General features: G+C 37.1%; 1 protein-coding gene and 1 long non-coding RNA gene across 3 annotated transcripts in view; one reads left to right on the forward strand and one right to left on the reverse strand.

Moving 5' to 3' along the window:
• The window catches only part of ARHGAP15 (Rho GTPase activating protein 15), a 470,287-nt gene that overhangs the window by 276,281 nt on the left and 170,693 nt on the right, over positions 1-23,313 (reverse strand). The gene's annotated exons all lie outside the window — the stretch shown is intronic.
• Positions 1,292-19,725, forward strand: LOC148127995 (uncharacterized). Its single transcript, XR_015741286.1, has 3 exons — positions 1,292-1,338; positions 13,918-13,982; positions 19,539-19,725. It is a non-coding gene; the product is annotated as an uncharacterized LOC148127995 (long non-coding RNA).

A 23,313-nucleotide genomic window follows, 5' to 3' on the forward strand; every position in this document is an offset into this window, starting at 1 on the left:
AGACATTTTATTAAAATGATGCATTGTACCTTGAAACCTTTTAGGCAATAACTTAGATTAATATTATTTCTCCTTATTTATTCAATTTGCTTTGCATCAGTTTGGACCAAGGTTTTTTATTTTATTGGGTTTTGTGTGTGTGTGTGTGTGTGTGTGTGTGTGTGTATGTTTAAGGAAGCTGCTGAAATTATCCTACAATTACTTCATTGCCTCCTACACACAGCCTAGCGCTGAACATGGAAATAAAACTGAAGAAACATTATTTCTTTTTAACTTCAACTATTGTCTGCTCAGCTTCAAAACGCACACTAAAAAAAAAATAAAATCCCAAACTGCATAATCTATAGTACAGTATATTAAATTACAGCATCAGCCAGTAATGGAAACTTCTTCCCAGGTATCAATTATTTACAGCCCATTTAAGTAATCCATATTCAGGTGTGGCAATGAAAAAAAAAAGTGCAGCATAAATCTTTAATGCTGAGCAGTTGAGAGAGCAGGGATGAGGATTACAGGCATTCTGAAGGATGGAAGGGGTGTGTGGAGAAGTCTTAAATGAATTGATATAGCCTGTTCAGCAGCTTACTGCACCAGAGTGCTAATAAATTGACGGATGGTCTGTCAGGGATGTGAATAGAAATCCCAGCATATCTAACTAGGGTTGGATTTAATATAACTGAACCAAAATAAGGAGTTTCTTGGCCCTGATGTTTCAGGACACAGTTTCTGCCTCACTGAGCATATCCTATATCTTTTAATTTTCATAAGCATGCTTATGGTTTAACTCTCTAACTGTACCAAGCAGCTTCCCCCCACCACTCAATTTAGCAGTGTGAAAGAAGTTTTTTTCTCCCCCTTTTTTTTTAAAAAAAGAAGAAGTGCACTTTCTTTTATTATTATTGTTACATGGGAAAATTGTTGGTTAATCCATGGTCCGGACCACCTAAAAGCTGATGGGTGATCTCAGTTACACTTCAAAGCCCTGTAGCATATTTGCAAACTAACTAGACCTAGCAAAATCCAAACCCAGAAAGAAAGAAAAAAGATAGCCGTCTTCGCAAAAGCCCGTCTGCAGTTCCTTCTTTCCAAATGAGGTCATAAGACCCCTATGTTAGGCACTGATCTCTCTTGTGTTGTCAAGAAGAGTTACCTACATTAATTCATCTGATGAAGACCATGGCTTCAGAACTCAATTCTGCATACATTAGAAAGTAAAATTAGCATTGCACACTGTGAACAGCATTCCATCCGAACTTCTCTCCAACCACCATGAAAGGTCATGTTTTGATGGCTGAATGGCATGTCGGCACCTTGGTTCCTTCGGGAGGCATTCCCCAGGTACGTGCAAAAGGTTATTAAATTACCTTCCAAGCAACACTATGAAAATAATTACAGGCTTTTAGAGATATCAGAATGCTTTGCCTTTCTCTTTCCCTCTCCCTCTCTCTCTTTTCTCCCCTTCAGTCTCTATTCCACCCCCCCCCCCCCACCCCGTTTTTTTAAATAAGATGAAGATGCAGTACCTAATGACCATTTCTGTGTGTGAGTCATAGAGCCTGTCAGCGGTGACAGGACAAATGAGCATAATGGCATAGCTTAAAGGGGAAAGGTTCATTTTAAATAGTGACAAATAATATTTAAATGGCATTATTGGAGACCCGTCATGCTTGTAAAATGTAGTTTGTATCTCTTCTTCATCCTTTAAATTCATCACTGTCAAATGGTATTAGCTACTAACATGCAACATCAGGTACCAATATAATTTTAAACTATTAAATGTGGCTGCAACCAAAGAACAATGCATCTTGATTCTTTCAAGTTTTTGTAGCACAATAAATAAAGGCTTTTTAAATGTACATTTTGAAATATACTCTGCTGAGCTTTTTTTGTTTTTTGTTTTGCTGTATAATGAAGGTCTTTGCAAACAGAGGGGGAGGGGAACAGCTTAATGTGGGATTTCTTGTCACTAACAAAAATAGAAATGACTTTGTAAACTAATGTAATTCACAGGTTTGAAGGCAAGATCGTCAAATATTATAATCTGGTCAAAACAGCCCCAGACAAATGAACACAGTGGTATATAGTCAGAAAAAGTCTCTGTTAATAGTGGCTGTCGTTAAACTTATTCATGAAATATGCAGAGACTTGACAAACAAAAAGTATAATTTGAAGAGTTTCATAGTAAGTGTTAGACAGAATTGACTAGAAAGTATTGTATCATTCTGAAAAGTTAATCAAAAAGATAAATCAATACCTGCTCTTCAAACCCATTGCACACAATGCATATAAAGCCAAACAATGGAAAGTAATAAAATCAATATTGTTTTGGAATTCCAGAATTTTATAAAGAATCTCATAATTTCTGCATAATTTTGTACAATTTCCATCACGTTTATGGTTCTTTTATTTTCAGATGACTTAAGCCAAAAAATGGCAACAGCTTAGAGAACCTACAAGTTGTTAAAAGTTATAGCCAATTTTCTGGAAAAATTATGCCAGCTAAAAACAGCACATTAAATATTTACCCTGTTGGATGTTAAAAAACGCTTACAATGAAAAATGCTTTACGTATTGACTATTCAAAATGGCCTTCACTTTGAAATGGTGAAATGGAAGGGATTGCAGATGTACAAGAATAAATATAAAAACAAATGAGTTGACTTGAAGTGTTGCCGGCTTTCATAAACATGCTACTGCAATAACATGTGACATTAATATTTAATTACAAAAGCACGGCTGCAAAATCTTTGAAATTAATGTTTTGCAAAATTAACATTCCGTGCACAGAAGCAAAGTCGTTCCAGGCGCGACTGTGATTAACAATGCCATTCACTTTACATATTATATTAATATATTATTCAAGCTAAGAATTAACACCTCCTCATTTAAATAAGGTGCTACATATCATGATGAGCTAAAATGCATTGCTTAAAATGGCCCTTCTGATTTTAAGCAATGGGTGTTTATCATTTAATATTTGTTATTGAATGCTCTTGGTGGGATTTTTTTTTTTAAAAAAACCTCCCTTTTTACATTCATTTTTCAAAATGAAGAGATTTCATTAAATGGTGACTTCAAATTCTTGAATCAGTAAACCACTTGAGCTGTCTTTTGCATACTGAGGTCTCATCTGCCTGACCTCACTGTTATGCTTACATTATCTTAATGATGATCCTGGATGCAACTCTGCTTCTTTGTAAACCAAAAAGAAAAGGCCTTTTATTTTAAAGTGCTACTGTATTTTATCATTATGATTTCGGAGTATCTATTCATAAGTCAGCCAGTAATACCTCAGACAATAGCTGCAGTGAAGCAAATGAATTGCTTAGGAATAAGCAATGTACACATTTGTATAGACTTCTATACAACCTTTTCAGTTCCTTTTTTTTTAATTTGAGGGAGGCACTGAAATATTTTATTATAAATGTTCTCCCTCTGTCAAGATTGGTACCTTTGAGGCCACAATTTTCCATCTTTGCTACCCCTACAGCATTAATTTTTCTTCTTCAATTAATGGATGCTTTTCAGTCTAGTTTCATCCATTGGTGATCCCAGCCAAGCATCACATGTTGAGTAATCAGGTAGTGATTCAAACTCGGATATGCAGAGGAAACTAAACTAACTTACTGCTGAAGATGAATTTTCCCGGGAGGAGTTGAAGGTAGTTTGATCATTGATTACCCACATTTTGCATGGATGTAATGACTTCTCAGAGACAGCAAGCTAAGAAACCTCTGACACTGTGAAAGATGCGGGCTTCTTTGCACACACTTTTCATTGCTCACCAAAATTACTGAACTCCTATACTTCTTAAAATTAATGTACTTAGCCCCCAGCATAACCACTATGCAATTCAGTTTTGAGGGAAATTCATAATTTGAAATCAAATACCATTTAAGAAAAGGCATGTAGCAGTTCAAGAAAATATGGGCCAGAAAAGAAATGTGAGGAAAGTGTACAAGATGAAACGAGTGCCGCTCTAATAATGTAGGTACCATTCGACCATTCTGCCTTCTCTAAATTCAGTTTCTATGAGGATGCTGATGAATAATAAACTGTAGACAGAACTTTCACATAAAATTATAGATACATAAAATCACTTATTGATACCTGTTTTATTTTGATACTCATTCTAATGGTTTTTTTTTTAAATGTGATGACACTTAAACATAAGTTTACCATTATATGAGCAGCATCTCTTCCATTATCACCATTTTCCCCCTTCACTGGACCCATCTTTCAACCAGCTACATGAATTAGATACTAATTCATAATAATTCAGCATTTGATGAGGATCACATTGTCCCTGCGCTTCCAAAATGCATTTGAGCAATAGTAAAATCTATTTCAGCTTTAGTAAAATCCAATATACCAAAGGCAAACTGTGCAATTAATCTTCAAGAAAAAGAAATGTAGTAACTAACTGCACATTATTAGGCTGCATATAAGTGTTCTTATGCCATGGGGCGTTCAGGAATGAGAAATGTGCTTCTTTCTGCATCCTTGGATGAAATGACTAAATCAGGAAATTGGTCGGCCTCCTTTCTTCCAGAGACTCTTAATTATGTCCCCTTCAAAGAGATATTCATATCTACCATAAGTGGGACTGGGGTTTCAAGACTATGGTTTCTTAGCTATAAAAAAGTACATTGGTATCAAAGTAATCTTTCACAAAGATACCAAAATCTATTGTTCTTTACTGCAAGCTCTTTCCCTTCCTGTTGTTGTATATTTACTAGATAAGTGAACATATGACATTGCTAATCCTACTAGGAAAGCATGACTTTCCTTCCTTCCTTCCCCCCTCCCTTCCTACCTGACTAGGCCATAACTATTTCTTAGGAGCAAGAATGAATGATATTGTTAATTGCCAGCCCCTGTTCATGAAAAAGGCAAATTCTACCCATCTTTTCTTGCTGTGTCTTAAAAGTAGCATTGTCTGGTTTACATGCTGTGTTTAATTTCATTATAGGCAAGCTACTCCAATGAGTTAGTATGTACAGGAATGTTCTTTTTTTTTTTCAGTCATGAGTTACTGACCTCCATCATTTTTTTTCTTGGACTGTCTGCCCCTTCTGAAGGAACCTCAATAAATGAAATGTTCTTCAGTTTATTGGGACCAGTGAAATGCTGTACGGGGTAAACATTTGGACAAACGTTTATCTCTTCACAGTTAACAATATAACATACTTAAAAAGTGTGTAACTTCAGCATTAAATAGATGTACCCTAGGCTATTTCAGAGTTGTTGCATTCTAATTTTATGGTGTTTTGCAATGAGCCAATTATACATCAAGGTAAAAGTATTCTGGGTATCTTTTTCCAAGCCTTCTCCACCTTCTGGAAGTGAATCTGTCCTTTGAATGACATGGTAGTTATCTTGCACTTATATGAAGAGTCAACATGGACAAAGGTTTATAAATAGGAATAAATAAATAAATGAATAATATAGGTAAATAGATAATTTTTTTAATGTATTTACTTAAATGTACTTATTTAATAATTAAATTTTAGGTTTTATAAGATAAATAAATAAAATAAAAAAATAAATCTTACAGGTAGTTGTCCGTGGAGATTTTGAATCATCCAGGTCATGGTTGTTCCAAAGGTGCTTTTCAAAAGACAATTGGACTTTCTTGAGGTTGCTTGGTGGAAGAGGGGGGTTGGTTTGAAAAAAAAAAAGTTTTTTTAAAAAAAGAGGTGCAAGAAAAAAAAAAGCCAAGAAAGCCCAGTTGCCTTTTGAAAAGCACCATTGGGATATGTAGTTGTCACTTACTGACCAATCATTCAGCAACAGTTGAAAGTTACAGTAGCACTGAAAAAAGGGACTTACAACCAGTGTCTGAAATTTTAGCATTTGCGGAGCCCCTGCAGTAATATGATCAAAATTTGGGCTTCCATTTGCAGGGGTACTTCAACTTTCCCTACTCACCTATCTTCTCCAATCTATGCCCTTTTAGCTCCTTCACTGTGTGCTCCCCACAACCCTAGCTGACCTCCAACATCTTGCTGCGTGCTTGGCTTGGTCCTTCATAAGGCAGCTGCTGGCTGCATGAGGTGTTCTTACCCAGGCCATGTGTGATACTTCCCACATAAGCCAGGAACTACCTTGTGAGGGGCCATAGTTGGCACACTTTGTCAGTGGTGGGCAAGACAAATGGCAAAGGTTAGATGGGACAGCAGAGCACAGGAAAGAGGTATTAGAATGCAGAATGATAAGGGTGACTTCAACTGGACCAGGCTAGAAAGGCTTTCTAGGGTGTGTGTGGCTTTCACTGCACTGCTATAGACTATGCTGCAGTTTATAGCTTCTGTTTAATGATGTCACCACCTGGCTTTCTGCCCAAGGCAGGGCTAGAACTCATGGTCTCTGGATTTTTAGCCTGGTGCTTTAACCACTTCAAGAAACTGGCTCTCATATATTTTTTTAAAAATGTATCCTCACTCTTATGAGTGGTCTGTGTCTATTTCAATCTCATGTCCTCAACCAGAGGGCAGGGAGTTTGAGGCTTCTGTGCAGAATCTTAGTTGTTCCTAGCACTGAACTCTTCTGGACAGAAAGCTCTGATGTTGTTTCTGGGATCTGTTATTAGATTAGGGGTCACAGATCTAATTGCTCCTACCATCTTGGCCTTTATTGTCCACATGGCTTATAGTTCTTCCTTCAGGCCCTGGCACTTTTCCAACTTTTCATAGTCCTTCATGTTGTTGCTGTCACTACTACATCTATTACCACTGCTGCTTTTTGCTCCTTGTCAGCTACCACTATCGCTGGTTGATTGGACTGTACCTGTCTGTCTATTTGGATCTGGAAGTCCCGCTGGATTTTAGCTATGCTATTCTCTACAATCTTCTGTGAAATCTCTCATCTGAATTTGGGAGGGTCTAGTTTAACCCATACGCTGTGCCGATATTCCAATGTCAGTTACGTAATTGTGCCACTCAGTTTATATGTTCCTATCTGCATCTTACACCTTGCCATTAAATGTTGGACTGTCTCTCCTGCTTCTATGAATCTGATACTTATTCTAGTGCCTATTCTTATGCTGGTATGATCAGCATCTCAGTGCTATCTTTTAGTCCAGCTCTTTCCAGCTACTGTAGGGTTTCCCATTATCTATATCAGGTAGATGAGTGAGTCAATTTCTTGTTCACTTTTAGAATGCAGCTTGACGTCATCCATGTAGAGGAAGTGTCTGATGGTAATTCCACTCTGAAGTTGTATCCATATCCAGTCCTTGTGATTATCTGTCTAGGTACAGTACAACTCTATGCAGAATACCAGTGGGGATAATGCATCATCAGGTATATGCTGCATTTGATGGCCTCTTCTGTGGGCTTCCTTGAGTGAATTTCCAATATTGTCTTACGCAGTCCCACTGAATTCTTGAGGAAGCTTCTTAGTGTCTTCTTGACTTTGTATAGATCAGAATCCATAGATTTATGTGCATGGCATTGAGTCTTAGGCTTTCAACCTAGCCTGTGTCAACCTAGCCTGTGTTCAAGTTGGTCTTTTTAGGCCTTGAGTCTTGTGCAACTGTTATATCTATGAGCAACTGGTGTTTTATGCCTCTGGGGTTATTCCCAATGTTCTTCTGAGACATGCTGATGTAGTGGCCTATATGGTCCTGCAGCTTGGCTCTATGATTCCCGATAGGATTTTTCATATTTTAAGGAAGCAGGCTATTGACCGGTAGTTGAATGGTGCTGTTCCTTGCAGAGGATTAGGGGGGGACATGATAGCAGTATTCCAGGATGTGAGAGGTTGCCACAAAGAGGAGGGGGTCTATTTTCCAAAGCACCAGAAGGCAGGGCAAGAAACAATGGATGAAAACTAATCAAGGAGAGAAGCAACCTGGAATTAAGGAGAAACTTTCTAACAATGAGGACAATTAACCAGTAGAACAAATTGCCTCCAGATATTGTGCGTGATTCATCACTGGATGAAGGTTTTTAAGAAGAGACTGGACAGTCACTTGTCTGAAATGGTATAGGATCTCCTGCTTGAGCGAGGGGATAGACTAGAGGACCTCCAAGGTCCCTTCCAGCTCTGTTCTGATTCTGCGGTATTTCATGATCAGCAGTGTCCTTTCTTGTGTTAACCAGTCCAAGTGGAAGACTGCTGCTAGCACCCAGTTGTGTTTCTAGGTGTTCATGGGCTGTTGTTAGTTTCTGTAGCCATTAGGTATGGCTCATGTCAAGATGGGGTATTGTCCAGTTTTTCATGTTTTTGACTCGCTGATGGATGTCAGATGCTACTGTGATAGTGTCTGGTTTCTACTCTGGGAGACTGCTGAGAAATGCTCTCAGATCCTGTAGTCACTTTTCACTGCTGTTATGTGTCTTCTCTTTCCCCCCGTATGTTCTTCCAGTACTGTTCAGTTTCTGATATTAGGGCCCTCCTATTACTACATTGTTGCACTGCTATTGGCAGTATACCTTGGATTTCACTCAGGTCCTTTTATTCTTTTAAGTAGCAGAATTTTATCCTTGAGCTTCACACCTTTCTTTAATTCCATGAGTTGACTAGCCTCTTTCCGAATTTCCTTAATCTTAGCCCCTAATCTCATTTTCCAGGTAGGGAAAATCATGTAGCCAAGCATCTCCAGTATTACAGTGGTTCTAATGTATACCAGTTCTTTGACTTGAGTTGTGGTTTTACTAGGGAGAGTTCCATTCTAGCATTCTGCATTTTCTAGCATTCTATCTGATTGTACTTCTCCACTGGGCCTTGGTAACCAGTTTCAAAGTTTGTTGCTAGATTATCCTTAATGTTATATGATGTTATAGGTGAGGATAAGATTGAACTTGTACCAGTCTCATCCTAGTCTAGTATCTTAACCTATCTTAGTCTAGCATTTTATCAATCAATAGTGGGTTTTCAACAGTACCAAAATCAATATCTCTGTTGAATGCTTAGCAATAATAATAAAATCCCACAGTTAATAAAATTGTATATTATTTTTGTACTTCAATAACTTCCCAAAAGTCAGTATAAATACAGCCAAATATTAGGAAGAATTCACAGAGTTAAATAAGAGATTCATTTTAAAAACCTTGAGAATATAGAAAAAATTGGATTCATTTTTCCTGTATGTATTTCTGAAGTACTGATACTTTTTGTAAGACTGTGTGATGTTTCTTTGACATAGCAGATGGCAGATATGAAGACCATGCTCTTAAGAAGTCACACATTTGCCCTTCAAAAATAAAATGTTGATTGACCAATGTCAATGTTATAAGATTCTTCTTCTTTTCTTTTCTCTTTTCATAACCAGATAAATTAACAACTACAACTTTTGCCAAAATTGGGAAGAGCCCTAAAATCTACATTGCCTGCTGGTTCCTTGCTAGAATATATCGGAAGCCATTTTTTATGATAGGCACAGACAATATATATTTATTTAAGAAAGTTCATATTTACCCAACTCACTCTCAGTGGCTCCAGGCACCTTATAAAGATAAAAGGCCAATACAACTGCAATAAAAACAGTAACCTCCCCACCCCTATATTTCCTCTCCTTTAAAAAAAAAAAAGCTCTCTGAGCTTGTTTTCCTTCTGTAGTTTTAAAGTATTCTTTCCTCGTATGTCACCTTGGGTTTTTTTCTGTCTGTTTGGGCTGGTGTGTTTTACTTCATTTCAGACTAAACTTTAACTTTCAATGATTACTATGATCTCCAATGTCTTCTAGAATCATTAATGTTACCATATCACACTTGCCTTGTGAAAGTTACTGGTTTGAAATCCATAGGCAATTTTGATAAGTGCTATTTTTTTCCTCTGAGCTACCATCTTTTTCCTGTATTTTTTTAAAATTAAGTCCAGCAGTGTTCTATTCCATCATTTTTCCCCAGTCAGTTTCCCAACAAGTTAAAGAATTGTTGAAAATCGTTGTTCAAAATATTGCTCAGTCTGCTCAAATCATAGATCTCTTAGACCAGTGGTCACCAACTGGCAGGTTGGTCCATGAGAAAATTTTGTGGTCCGCAGAGAAATGCCACCCCCAAAGAAATTAATCCAGGCTGCGTGGGAGTAAAAGGCTGCACTGCAATCCCAAATAACGGTTGATTGGTAGTCAAATGGGCTGGAGAATTTTCCTGCAGACCAGAAGCCAGCAAGGAAATGGCAGGAGGAGGGATTGAGCCCTAAAAAAAAGGGAGGAGAAAGGACACCAAAGCAGGTGGGAGGGATGACTCCTCAAGGAAGAAGGCAAGCTCTGAGTGGTAGAGCAGCAGCAGCTGTCTGTGAGGGGTGAGGCAAGGGAATAAGGAAAAATGACTATGCAAAGAGCCCGGGCAGCACATCGCAGCTGCTTGACAGGCAGGCAAAGTCCCACCCACTGCTGTTGCTTTTTTGCTCTCACTTCCAGAGAGCGTTGCCACCACCACTGCTTTTGAACAGCCCAGTGCTTGTTCCGCCACTGTGCCTGGATTGATCTGGTCACACGCACACACGCTCTGCCTCTCGGCCCAAGTTAGGGATCCTCTCCTAATGCTTACCCCCCCAGGTCGACAATGAAGGCATGGCTGGTTCAGCTGGAGAAACTGCTTCGTGGCTTTTCCCTCCCTCTTTCTTTCTCCGCTCCCTGCCTGGCCCCATGGAAGGACTCTTGCAGCCATGGAGCAAACTAGCAACCTCTGCAATGGGATTGCAACTTCGGTGAAGGAGCTATTGGCCAAGCGGGGTGGGATCAATGACCCAGGCAGGTTTTTTTAGGGCTCTGCTTTCCAGTTATCTGGGAACTCAGGCACGGCTTCAATGGCAAGCCTGGCAGCTGTATGTATCCCAAGAACATGTCCTCCTCCTCCCTAAATCTGAAAAAGCTGGGGTCCGCGGGATTTAAAATTATGAGTTTGGTGGTCCCTGAGGTCCAAAAGGTTGGCGAACCCTGTCTTAGACCATGGAAAAGCAAGCTGTCTTCTCCGTTTCCAGTCATATTTAAGGTCCTATGTTGAATTTGAAACGGAATCCCCATCTACTACTTATTTGGTGATGGAGGTTTCTTTGCATTGACTGAATCAGGCCTTCTTTGTCATCCCTGAACAACTTTTATTCAATGATACCATGGATGCTTGTGGATATTGTATATTTCCTAATGGGTATGAGATTCCAAAATGCCATAATGCTGTGTATTAGGGTAAAGGGTAAAATACTTATAGTTCGGCCTGCACAGCATGAATGAATCTAATTTTGCTTTTCTTACTAATATTATAAAGCAGAGATCTTCATATATATATTTGTCTACACTCTCTTCTACTATCCTGTCTTATTTTGTATCCAATGGTGCTTTTCATTTAAGCAGCTGCATTTTCTGTACAAATTAATTTTGACTCCTCAAATTACTTTGATGTCTTTTTTAGGAAGTTTGTTTTTGTATCTGTTTTTGCCACACAGGTTGTTGTTGTTGTTGCTGCTGCTGCTGCTGCTGTTGTTGTTTTTGCATATATAAAGATAGACTCATATTTAGGCTCATTTGACAAAATGAATAAACAGAATATGTTGTAATATGGACAGGGGAAACTGCATTAACCCAACAATGACTCTTCCAGGAGTCCCAGTGGGTTCAGATCATTTTAATAAGCAGGTAATTCTGAGAGGGTGCACTGTCTAATTGAGTTGTCACTGTGAAGAAATTCTGTATTTACTATATAAAAACTACAGATCTGTGATGGTGAACCTATGGCACACGTGTCACAGGTGGCATGCAGAGCCCTCTCTGTGGGCATGTGAGCCATCTGCCAGCTCAGCTCCACTGTGCATGCGTGTGCACCTCCCGCCGGCCAGCTGGTCTTCAGGTCTCTGCTGTGCATGCATGCGTAAGGAGTTGGGTACATGCACGATGATGTACCAGGAGTGGGATGATACCAGTTCTGCCCGGCTCTATAGAACCGATAGCTCTGAAGAGCAGCAAACACTGGACCGGTTCTGTGTTTGCTGCTGTTTGGCCCACCCGCCTACCTGGGCTCTTACCTGTCCTTTATTTCCTGCTTTTTCAACCTCAGCTGCTTTGCGTGGCACAGCTGCGGTTGAAAAAGCAGGAGAAAAGAGGCTTTTTGAATGCTGTGCAGCTGAAAGCATGCAGCATGTAAAACGTAGTCACCGAACCGGTAGTAACACCGGTTGAATCCCACCCCTGGGATGTACATGCATACGCGAGGATGGGGTGCATGTGTGGGAGATGCGTGCACATGCATGCAAGCCATACATGCATGCACAGGGCGGGGCACATGCATGGGGGATGTGCACACATTGCATTTTGGCGATGCACGCATGCGCATGCACGCTTTGGGCACTTGGTGCCGAAAAGGTTAGCTATCACTGATATAGACTAAACCAATGGAATAAATCAAGGAGTATCTGAAAAAAATTGTATTGAACAGCATGAAATTCCATCATTCTCGAGATTTAAAAGTTTCAGAAGTACTCATAAACTTTTACCAGAAAAAAACAGCCAAGGGAGGTTGAACCTCAAGATGTTCAAGTCTCAATTTGCTCTGTGTGTAAAGCAGGGCAAAGCCTTCAAAATAGAAAATGCTGCTGTTTGTCCCATGCCCATGTGACATTGTAGGATTATTTGAAGGAATGCCACAATTTTCATAGAAACAATTCAATAAAAGTGAGTGAGAACAATCCAGAAGTAAAAAATCCATTGGAGATAATTGGATTTTTAACACAGAGAATAAAATATTTGAAGGTTAACACAAATTAACAAGGCACCATTTTAGTTCAGAATTTTGCATTTATGATGATGCAGTTTTTCAATAAAACAAAACACCCAATGTTCTGGAATTTTACAAAGGTTGCAATTCTTCACGTCATACATGCTCCAAATATTTTTGGAAGGCCTCCTGATTTATATGCAAGAACCAAAATGATGTCTCATGATTAAATGACCACCCAAAGTTGGTTCAAAAATGGGCAGTGCCTAGGTCAAATAAAATTAATAATTCACAAAATGCATGATTGAATTGCGGGTTCTAGAAAGGACATAGATATAATAAGATTTCTTAAAGGTTTGAGAGACTCAAGTTGTCCCCTTCTCCATGGCTTCTGGTGAGTTTTTCTAAGTCAGAAAAAAAATAGCAGCAAAACTGCTGCAGCTGCACTCAACTTTTCAAAAAGTTGTCAACACAGTGATGATACTATTGAAAAATTAAATGCCAAGGAGACCAGACTGTCAAGCAATTGCTCAAAATGCCCTGGAAAAAAATATATATTTAAAGTGACCCATTGAAAAAAAAAAAGAGAGAGGAAAAGACAGAAGAAGGCTATAACTCAGTATTTCATTTGAAAGTGTGACTAGGAGATGATGTAAGGGCTAGTGTTGGTGAGCAATCTAGAAGTCTAAAATTGATGAAACTGGGCAAAATGGAGTGTTTTTAGGTGTTGTTTGCAGTTTAGTTTTGCTTGCTTTTCCTCTGAGTCTTGCCTGATTGCCTTCTTTGACATACAGTAGGTTTGGTTCTTGTGCTTTTTACAGAACTGTGGCTCTCATCAATTTACTTCTGCCAAATAAGTATTATAACAGGTACTCAAAAGTGCATTTATATTTTGTGCTTGTGGTGGTCAGAATTCACCTCACCCTTGTAAAATGTTTTCCTTTGTTCATAATATCTCTTCTGGAAAATTAGTATTTGGTGAGTAGTGATGCTCATTATGGCAATAATATTATGAGAATGCCAATGACCTGCACTCAGACTTCAAAAAAGGTCCACTGACGCTCAAAAGACTGAACAAGAGAATCAGTAAGCAGAAAATATGTAGCCTGATTGATGTGTAGAACTTTGCAGAAAAGATTAAAGCAATTTGAGAAACTTAGGATACATCAGGGAGATGTTTCCTAATACATACTATATAAGATGATTATATACGTATGTATATGTATTCAATTACATTGATATCTTGCCTTTTTTTCAGGAGCTCAAGCCAACATGTGTAGCACTGTCTCGTCCCATTTTCCATCATGACAAAAAACCAGCATGGTAGGTTGGGTTGAGAGACAGAGATAGGTCACTCAATGAACCGTAGTGGCTCTAATCTGGGTCTTCCTAGTGTCAGTCATATTCTTCACCCCTACATCACACTGAAAACATTTCAAACTACACAAGGGAACTGGTATGTAAACAGCAATATGGCAAGTCTAATTATAATTCATACTCCCAACTACATAAATTCATGTATTCATAACTATGTTTTTACTTATACCTATTATCTTGTAAGCAATTGACAAACCAAATAAAATAAATACATACATACATATATTTACAGCAGCTGGTTCAGGAATTCCAGGAGTTGAAGTCCACAGGTTGTAAAGTGGCCATAATTGCCTATCCCTAATTTACAGGATTATTTTAAAGCAAGGTGACAGTTATTTTACCATGTAAAATAACCTTCAAATTAGACACAGGTATGAAAAGTGTAAATGCCCCATGTTGAAAAAAAATGTTGACGAACTTTTTTCCTGACATTATAAACCTTCCCCTTTCATTGTCCAGGAATGAAGTATTTGATGTCAATGAATTAATAAGTGGGAGTCCTTCATAAATTTGACATCAAATGTCCAAATAAGTTGAAAGCCCCAGTAATCATAAATGACTACAGTGAACCACTTTCAGAATTGAAAGCTTGTGCTGGCTGATCAACTAGACACTAGATCTGGATTTATACACACAACAAATCAGCTTAGGAAGAAATGTTTCAGAGCCTTTTGTGTGAACCATTTTACTCCTAGATGCATCTTAGATTTCAATGCATAGAATTATGGTTCATTGCACAGTGAGCCTGATGTTTCTACTGAATTTGGAACAGCTCATATCCTGCAACAATATCTTTAACATGATGAAACTACAACGTCTTCTTATTCCAAGGTCCTTGGGAAGGATCATTCAGTTACTAAATGATCCTTCCCAGGACCTTGGAATAAGGCGACATTGTACTTTCATGATGTTAAAGATATTGTTGCAGGATATGAACTGTTCCCAACAAAGTTGCCTTTTGCAATTGACTGATAGTGATTTTGTCAATGTCAAAGGTGTTCAAGTGATACTCCAGATGTTTTGGGATAGCTGTCTATTGTTATTGGTAATATCTTTCTTTTCTTTTGCCGCAGTTGTTCTATTTATATTTTCAGGTCTTTAAATTTTGTTATCTTCTCCAGTTCTTTCTCTTCTAACTAGGTACTAAAACACCCACTACCCAGACTTTTTTTTGTCTTTCTTATCAACGATTGTCTAGGGTATTATATGGCAGGTGCTCGTCTGTTTGAATCCTAAATTACTTCAATGTTTTCATTTTCTATCCCTTGGTTTATTTTATGTTTCACCAGTCCTTGTGTAGAAAGTTGTCACCTACATCTCTCCTAGAAGAATGAAATATTTTAGGAAACATTATAAAGGCAGAATATTATATTTCCCTAAAGGAGAAATGGAGAAACATGCTCTTGGAGACAGAAAGCAGCCCCCACTGTTCTTAATAGCCCTCAGCAGGTGTCAGCACTTAAGAGATAAAGAACTTATTGAAAGGAACCGAGTATCTAGGTAGCTCTATTCATAAGTAAATAGCCCTCACTCAAGATCCAAACCAGGACAAAGCCATTAAGGCATAATAGGAATTGCCCAACACCCTTTCAGAACACAAGCTCCTTCATTGCATCATTTCAGAGCAGACCAAACTTCAATCAAACTTAGCTTAGACAATCTACAGAGCCAGCTATGACCCTTATAACAGCCAATAGAATACATGTTCTTGCATAGGAATAGGAAGCTCAAGTGCAAAGTTCAAGAGAAGGTATAAAAACCCCTCACTCTCAATTCCATGTGGTCAGCTGCACCAGAACCACCCATGTGGTTCTGTTTCATCATTAACCCATCTTTCCAATCAGCCTCCATGTTTCCAGTGTCTTTTTCCCAGCTTGGAAATGAACCAGATGGATATTTCTTCCAGCACTTGCTTGCACCATGGTTGTTATTACTATTATTAATTACTATTGTAAACAAAGCTTGGCCATTGGGGGTTTTATCCATGGAAAGCAGATGGACACTAGGAATTAGATTTTTAGTTTGATTTCAATTACACCACCCCCATTCTCTTTTAGAAACACACTGTTGTCTTCATAAATACTTTCCAGAAGCCCCAGTAGAAATATTTACTATTATCAGCAGTACTGTGTCTCTTTTTAAATAAACTCTAATGAGTATTGTTTGTAGATGAAAGCCTCAAAGATGCTTTTAATTTTCAATTTACCTTCATCACTTTGCATCAGTTTGTTCTGTGTTTTAAATCAGCTGCCTCAGTTTGTGGTTGTGGGATATAAGATGTCACTCAGCTACACTGCAACATAATACATGTCACCTGAACAAGGGAAAAAGCTAATAAATTGCTCCAGTGATGACAGATTCATAGGGGATTTGCACACATACAGCACAGATGTCTGCAGAAAAAGCCTTTTCACATCTTATATTACATTGGTTTAACACAGGCAATGACCTACGCTATGAAGAACAATGCACTCTTTTGCCCTGCATGTTGTAAGGGTGCTGAAGTCATTTCAATGCAGTCAGCACCACCATTTATCAACATCATTCATGTGGTAACTACAGCACTCCTTACGTTTGAATGTGTGATCAAAACTGGGGAATAACATGCTATAACAAATGGTATAAGCTGCAATCTGAATATAAACATTGTTAATTCTGAGTACATATGAAAGAAGGTATCAGCTTAGAAACCAGGAGAATGTGAGTTCTAGTCCCACCTTAAGCACAAAGCCAGCTGGGTGACCTGGAGTCACTCACTCTCTCTCTTAGTCCCAGAAGGACAAAGCACTTCTGGGGAAAAAATCTTGCCAAGAAAACTGCAGGGATTGGTCCAGGCAGTCCCCATGTAATCAGACATCACTGAATAGAGAAAAAAATACTCTGTGCTTATAAATTATTAAGAGTATTAAGCAAAAATCAAGAATATAGGGGCATCACCTCAAGTTGACATGAGGGAAGTTGAAAAGTAATGTTAGAAAGTATTACCTCACAGAATAGAGGAAATTTGGAACCAACTTCAGTGGAGGTAGTGGGGCCAATCATCAACAACTGACTTTAAACATGCTTGGGATAAACACATCTTCTGACAAAAATTAAAAAATAAAATAAAAATAAAATATAAAAATAATTAAAAAATAATAAACTAAAAATGATGGCCCAGTAGGTCCTTTTTCTGCTGTCAGTTTTTTATGCCTATATGTTTCTATGTTTGTGTGTTTCAAATACGTATGAAGTTATCTGAAATATGTTTGCCTCCATCTATCAGTATTGTATAAGATTTCTTGGCTTTAAGCTAAGGGGTTTTTTTTTCCCTCAAGATGCATGAAACCCTTACATGGCATTGGAGATGAATAAGGTGTAGCTGTGTATGCTAATTAGAACCTCACAATACTGTAGATCTCAGCCAATAAGATTTCACGGAAGGTGCCAACTTAATGAGCTATGTATGAATCCTTTGAGTAGCCAAATAATGCCACTCCAAATGCATGAAAATATTAAGTTTATAAATTACATTTAGGTTGTTTTTTTTAAAGAATAAATGAAAAAAAAAATCCTAAGTGGAGAAAAAGCTCCTAAAATAGTCCCCTTAAAAATTAAAGATTTTCATTAGGCACTGAATGTTAAATGACTGTGTTTGGAGACTGTGGGATGAAGAATAAATAAAGACTATTCTGTAAATAGAAATTACTGGCTGGCTGGCTGAAATTCTTAAAAAGAACAATATTACCTTCATAGATGCTGCTTAAAAGAAGCATAAAACAGTGGTAGCTTTCTGATGAATACTGTAACCAGCTACCCCATACTATAGGATAGAGAAATTCCATGACATCAGGGAAAAATTCTACTGCTTTTGTTTTAAAAGCAAGGATAGAAAATGCAATATGACTAGAATGGGAATCTAGTAAACATACTAATTATACTTTTGGCTCAAATCAGAATGGTTTATAAAAATGCCACAAATATATATTTTGTGAACTTATGCATGTGCAAAAACATCCTAAAAAATATATTTTCTGTATGATATTTTTTCCCCAATTGTGATCAAAACAGATGATCCTAGACGGTTGTGTGAAATAAAAATTCTTGCAGGTTTTCGGAAAATATTCCCAAAGTAAAGTCATTTGTCCATTCATTTTTTATGTGCTGGAAACTGAGATCCCAGCATAAATATGTCAAAATATATTTTCAGTGCAAAATGGAATAAATGCTTAATTTGAAGTTTTTTTTTAAAAAAAAACATTCACGACATATGTTACATGACAGAGATTTATATAATTTTTATATGTTAACTCTCTCCCATTGCCCCTGTAAAATGTTTACTATATATAGAACACCTTCTGTGGCCAATCAACTGAAATACATAAGAATAAGCTGCACTTCAGTAAATTATTGATGTTATCACAATCAATTAAAAATCTTTGAAAGGAATTTCATTGCATTCTTTTTTTGTCTTCCATTATATTATGATAAATCATTGCTACTGCTTCTGTTTGTAGTTTTCCTGGCAAGATTCCTCCCCCACCCCACAAAATGCTCGAAAGGCATAAAATTTTGTGCAACTGGTTTACATAAAAATCTTTTGTTCGTGATATGATATGGAGTAGGCAAGGGCTGGGTTTAATTGGCTTCTATCTCTTAAGGATTTGTTTTACTTCCCTTTTTAGCAAATAGAGTTCTTACTATGAACTTTAAGATACATTGGTCACAAATCCATAATAAATCAGTTACATGGAGTCAAAGGCACTGATCCAATGCTCATTCTCCTTTACAATTCATAATTCTGGCCCGTATATTTTGTGGTTAAGTTTTTATATCAATTTTTAAATCATGGTCTCTAGCAACTATTTTTAGAAAGCAATTGAGGAACTTAATCAAAAGCTGGGCTTATAAAAATCAGTATACTTTTATGCTGTAACATGACCAATAGATTTTTGAAGAAAAAAAAAACAATCCTCATCGCCTTTGTGTATTTTTTCCTAGATAAGTTTTGTAAAAATAAAATTAATGTGAATTTTATATCTTCATTGGTTAAGAAAGGAAAAATTTAGTAGTGCCATTTTATTCCAAACAAAACAAACATAATATAAACTTATGATATACTATTTATGCCTTGCATATAATGGCACTATTCTTATAATATTTCCATGTTTTGTTGTATATGGAAAAAACAATATCTATTATCTTAATATTACATGTATTAATTTAAGTACACATTCTTCCATTTGGTCAGAACTATCATAAAATATTTTACCTGTGTTAAGTGTCAACATATTTAATGAGTTAGATGCATTGTGTGCAACATCTATGCATTTGCCATGCTTTTTAGTTTTTTATAATTATATTTATGTTTTAATTTAAGGGTATTTTTGTAATTAATTTAATGATTTTATTGTATGTCACCCAGAATGTGAAATGGGATGTGTATATGTGTGAGAGAGAAAGAGAGAGAAAAAGAGAGAAATATAATATCTTCCTCCACCTCATTTTTTTTTTTTTTTGCAGGAAATGAATTATTTCATACCACTGAATATTCCACTCCAGAACCGAATGTATTCTTGAAATAAACTATTAAACATAACCACCAGCAGTTAGCAGTTGTAATATCATGGCCTGGTTTCTTTTTGTTTGTTTCAAAGTCAGTTTCATCCTTTGTTCAAAATCAGCAGGGGAAAAATATCCTATGGTCAATATCTACCTTCACTCCAAAGAAGATTCAGAAAGAGTTAAAAGTGCAACTAAAATTATGAAAGCCTAATGGTATTTTTATAACAGAGCTCCTGCTATTCAGCTGTATTTCAGCAAAAACATTGCACATTTTGATGACTGTCAAAATTTACATAACTTACTCTACATGAATTAACTATGAGGTATAAAATGCAACTTTGGCTGAATAAAACCACAGCAATTGTAATGCAGGATTTCAGGCAGTACTAAAATAATATGACATCAGAAAAGCCAGCAACAGCAGCAAAATACATGAATATGATGCAGGGCAAATTAGTTAACATTTAGAATTCTTATGCAGGAAGGAGAGAACAGAAGAAATATGTCGAAAAGCATCAGTGAATCCCCCACTGTCTTTATTTGAAATTTATGCCACATTATACACGTTAAATTACTATTTTATATTGCTGGTGTAGTATTGCACAATATAGTTTGAAAATATGATGTATGTTGGATTGGCAATGTGTACAATCTGTGATGAGGTGGCCCCGAAGAGCCAAGACTGACTTATCATACAAAATAGGAAAAGGTTGAAATATAAAAGAAATAAATCTCAGGCTTGAAACATTTCTTTTGAAGATTCTTACCCTTTATCTGATAGGAAGGAAGGAAGGAAGGAAGGTTTTTGTTATATTTCTGATATACTCCGAGTCATCACAGGAAAGGAAGGAAGGAAGGAAGGAAGGAAGGGTGTCATAAGGACTTGGTGGGGAAATCTTTGTTTCTTTCTAAAAGCCTAAAAGTTATACCCAACTGCAGCACGAAGAGTAAAGAGGTTGTTATTCATATTAACTACATTTACATTCCTATCGCAACATCCAGAGAGCTAATAGTGGGGTTATTAACATAACAAACGTAAATGTTCTATATAAATAATACTGTTTCAGGCCAGCAACCGCTCATCTGACAGCATTTAGGCACAGGCTCAACATCTGTTTATGAACACTTTGCCTAATGATATCATCAGATATCATTAAGTGCGGCAGAATACAGCACAGAGGCAGGTGCAGCTGCCTTCAGTACCCATCACAGAGGAAGAAAAGAGCTGCATTCCCGATCCGAAAACCCATCATTAGGACAATTTTCTTCGACAAACCAGCCCTGTGATTTCAATCTGTATATCACCTGTAATTGTAGTTTTTAGCAAGAAGCTGATTCTATACATTTAGCAACGGATCACGTTGATGGCCTGAATACTGGAAACACATTTGTGGTACCAGCTGCAGCGGCTTTTTTTAGAGCCCTGTGTTAACAAAATACTGCTAACAAGGCAATGCTTGGAGTGCAGCTTTGTTTCTCTTTCTTGTTCATAGTGTTTAGATGTGCATAATTATGGAAATTAGCGATTGATTGCTTCTCAATAATAATTGATTATTGGTCACTGAACCTTCGCCAAAGCACTGCACCAGGAGGTGAGCCTGGGAGCTCAGCCATTCTCCGACATGGAAAGGAAGGAAGGGGCCACAAAATCTCCGCTTGTGCATCACTTGCCATGATAAACAGAGCAAAGGGATAATTGAATGTCCCAAAGTCTCGCTTGCCTGCAGGCAAATTGTAGAGATCATAGCAAGCCTGCCGAATTCTCCCTGTAGACTGTGCAAGAAACATACATCATTTTTATATATGTGTCAGTTGCTCTTTGATTTGAAAACAGTTCTGATATTTTTTTTTCTTTTTTCTTTCTCATCAGTTGTCTTAACTCATACAATTTATGTTTATATCTATGGTGTTCCCAAATATATGTATATTGCAATTAAGACTCTCCTTAAAAGGAAAAATGCACAACATCAAGTTTTAAAAACAAGATGGTCAGACTAAAAAATTACTATCTTCTTCTTTGAATCTCTTCTCCATGACAACATAACTATCTTTGATTAAGATATGCAAAAGTGAAGACATGTAAAACAAAAAATTCTGGGGATGAAATAGATTGACTTTCTTAAGACGAATTATCTATGTGTCTACAGTTGAAATGCATGTATTTCTCAAGCTCAACATAAATCTAACTCCAATTTGTGTGTTTCCCAATTTCTGTAGCCTATGAACAATAAAATCACTCATTATGGAAAATAGAACATCACTATCAACAACCTGATAATGATGGCATTTCAAATATTTAAGACAACACTAAGTACAACAAGGTTAAAATGCAGCCCCCCCCCAAAAAAAATTAGGATGAAATCCAGGGGGTAAGTGAACTCTTTTACTCATCTTCTTTGCAGCTCCACACATGCCTTAAAACCTGCTGAGATGCTTCATGAGACCTTCTGGAACAGATCTTTAAGGAGAAGGAAGAAGTAGATGGGAGAATCACCTTATTTCCTTATCTGAATACAATCTCACTACTCTATTTTTTTTTCCTTTGGCTGTATTTCTACAGACTGTTATTTAATTCAATCTTTTTTGCTCAATGGGAAGTCCACTGATGTTTAGATTTTGTGTTTCATTTTAACAGTACTTAGGTAACTAGATGAATAAAATCTCAAATTTTTGCAAATTGCTTCAAGGTAACAGAATAGCTTTCTTCTGCATTCATGGCAAACTCTACCTGGTATGTTGGACCCAAACAACTACTACATGTGTTTACATACACATCAGTTTCCTCTCTGTTGCATCAAACAATGTGGCTGAGTTAAATAGGCTGTTGATTAAGACATACAACTGCAAACTTCTCAGTAACTGGATAGATCTCTGCACGTGTTTCCGATCAAAATGGTTTATGTTACAATATTAATGTATTAACTTTAAAAAATAATTAAATTCCTCATATATTTATCCTAGTAGGGTTTTTCCATATTTACTTTCATATTTTTTTTTTAATTTATTTGATTTGTCAATCACTTACAAGATACAGGTATAAGAATAAACATAGTTTTGAATACATGAGATGGATACTTATAAGAAAAATAAAAAGAAACAACAGAACAGGGACGGTAGTCATGATTGGTGCGCTTATGCATGCCCCCGACAGGCCTCTTAGGAAGGGGATGAGGTCAATAGTAGACAGACTAAGGTTAAAAAATTTCTCTGCAAGATCTATTTACAAATACCAGTTAATACTAAACATGTAATAGAAATGTAAGTAGCCACAGGAAAGTAAATATAGATGGATAATGTAACTTTCATCCTTTGCTGGAACACTAATAAATTGATCCCTTCAAGTTTGTGTTCTAATTGAGATACAATTCTCATTGACACTTATTTGCTGTTTTAAAGAGAAGGAATAGTACACATGTAGTTGCAATTAATGTTAAGTCTCCTTTGGAGAGAGGCCTGCAACCTTTGACCTCTTTCACAGAAAGGATCGTGGCTATCTCTCTTAGTGCCTTTCACCTTCAACTCAAAGTCGTTATTGCCTAAATTAAGAAAAATCTCTGCCACCATCCTGGAAAGATAGAGGAAACACAAATACAAACCTTTATTTCCAAACTAAAAGCACAGCAAGGTGTTTATAGATAAATCTTCAATGTAGAAAACTACTTACATATACAAATCAGAAAGTTACCTGTAGAAATCCAAGAACATATGGAATGGGCGAGCTTTTGTGTACGAG

Source organism: Pseudonaja textilis, chromosome 1 (assembly GCF_049901715.1).
Source record: "Pseudonaja textilis isolate UNSWEBS1 chromosome 1, rPseTex1.2, whole genome shotgun sequence".
Lineage (NCBI taxonomy): Eukaryota > Metazoa > Chordata > Lepidosauria > Squamata > Elapidae > Pseudonaja > Pseudonaja textilis.